Consider the following 2,151-nt stretch of genomic DNA (forward strand, 5'->3'; position numbering starts at 1 on the left):
GCAACAGAATTATTTTGCCAAATGCAAATTCAAATGAACTTCTCTGTGCCCACATTTCCTCACCTGTAAAATGGATATGGTAATATGTATTTCCTTCATAGCAGGGATAAAACGAGGGAATATAACAAAGTTTTTAGATCTGTGTTTGATGTATTACTGTCCACATCCTTCACCACTAAGAGAACAACTTATTTAACAAGCCACCAGAAACTATCCTCCTTTCTTTCTTTTTTCTTTTTTTGCCTTTTTTGATATTTTTATTCAAAATTAGCTGTCCAAAGTGATTTGACCTTCATGAAATAAACAAATTTATGTTTATGCCACAGGCTTCTTTTCTTCTGTGGTGGGTTTCTTTTCTGCGGGCTTCTTCTCAGCTGCTGGTTTCTTGGTAGCTGCAGCCTTTTTCCCCACCAAAGGCTTCCTCTGCTTCTTGATGCCCACAGCCTTCTTTCCTTTCTTCCCTACCACAGGCTTCTTGCCTAGAACCCCCTTCTCGTCTGATTTGGCGTCTAGTGCTGCTGCTGCTGCTGCTGCTGCTGCTGCTGCTTTATCCACCCGGAGCTTGTGGTTCTTTGGCCTGGCGAAGAATGGTGTTCCGGCGCATGGTCTTTGCATATGGGTTTAGCTTTAACATGATCCTCAGGGTTTTCAGTGGGTTCTTCTTCAGGACTCTGCGGTGATCTTCTTGCCTGGTGCTTGGAGGGCTCTTTGGATCTCTGGGCTTTTCAAGATTCTGCTAAGGTCTGTATTGAGCATCTTGTGCCTGGGAAGGTTGTAGTTACTCTTGAGGGAGGCAGCTCCACGCCAAGTGCCATACAGCTCATCCAACTTTCATTCCAAATGCAGAAGCTGCCCACATGCCCGCCAGGTGCAAGTCTCAAAATGTTCCGTTTGCTGGCATTAAGCAGAGTAATTCCAGGGATGTTTCTGAAGGCTTTGATGATACCGTTGTCCTCATTATAGATGATGCAAGGTCCCCTGTGCTAGATACAAAGACGGTTTCTCATTTTGCCCTTGCCAGCCCTCATTTGCTGAGAGGCATAGCCCTTTTTTATATCATTCCAGGCCTTAAGTTTCTTAAGTAGCAAAACGGCCTGCTTGGTTTTCTTGCAGCCTTCAACTTTATCTTCAACCGCCAAAGGAAGTCCTGGAACTTCCTCCATACGGTGACCTTTAGACATGACCAGTGCTGGTAAGGCCGAAGCAGCTAGGAGAGAGCAGTTGGCATATCGTTTCTGCGTTGAGTTCACTCTGCGGTGCGGCGCTCACACACATATTTCCAAAAGCACCCAGGCCAGAACGATGAGTTCCACCACCTCGGACTCAGGGAATTCGAGCCACAGCCTTGCTAGTACCCCAGGACTCCGCACTGGTTTGATGACCTGCCAATTCACTGACAGCTTAGGGCTGTCTATTGTTTTTGCGCAAGTTGGTGTGAACAAATTCACAATATCTGGTCGAATGGGAGCCTTGAACACAGCAGGCAAAGTGGCATTTTTGCCAGATGTTTCCCCCTTTTCGGAGTACACAGATATCAGTGGAGAAGCACTGGCCATGGCGGGGAGAGGCGAAGGCCACTATCCTCCTTTTCTTAACAGTGGACAGTTTAAATGCCTGAGTTAAACTGAGTTTAGCCTCTTCTTATAGAAGAACATGATAATTGATGGTAGACAAGAATGGGGCAAGAGATCAAAATTACTGGAGATTTTGCAAATATCCGTTAGGACATACCTCAGGCACCAGGAGACTGAAGTATTTGGGACACTGAAGAGACTGATCAGCTTTAAAGTGAGAATATTTTATGAGTAAGTTTTGCTTCTGTCTATAATTATGAATTATTTGTGAAACTGGATTTTGGTCATGGCGAGGCAGAAAGCATCTCTTGACCCTCACTAAACAGAGTGGCTAGTCTACAAATTATACCAATGGTTCTCAAACTATCATATCCAATGGCTCCCCTTTTTAACAAATACTTTTAATACTGTCTTTATCATGCAAAAGTTAGATTCCTAGTGGATATAATCTACCTATACAATAATGAAAATCAATCTATATGTAATGTAATTAATATAAAGGAGAAATCAAAGGAATGCAATTTGTTTTTACCTAAAGAAAATGTAACCTAATGCTGTGGCTTAAATGATTACATAG

At 43.2% G+C, this 2,151-nt stretch overlaps 1 pseudogene across 1 annotated transcript; it reads right to left on the minus strand.

Moving 5' to 3' along the window:
- Window positions 1–315: 315 nt before the first annotated feature.
- On the minus strand, window positions 316–1,565 carry LOC308242538 (large ribosomal subunit protein uL4-like; annotated as a pseudogene). The gene has a single exon. The product of its transcript is annotated as a large ribosomal subunit protein uL4-like (transcript).
- Window positions 1,566–2,151: the final 586 nt, after the last annotated feature.

This window comes from Plecotus auritus (assembly GCF_963455305.1).
Source record: "Plecotus auritus genome assembly, chromosome: 2".
NCBI lineage: Eukaryota > Metazoa > Chordata > Mammalia > Chiroptera > Vespertilionidae > Plecotus > Plecotus auritus.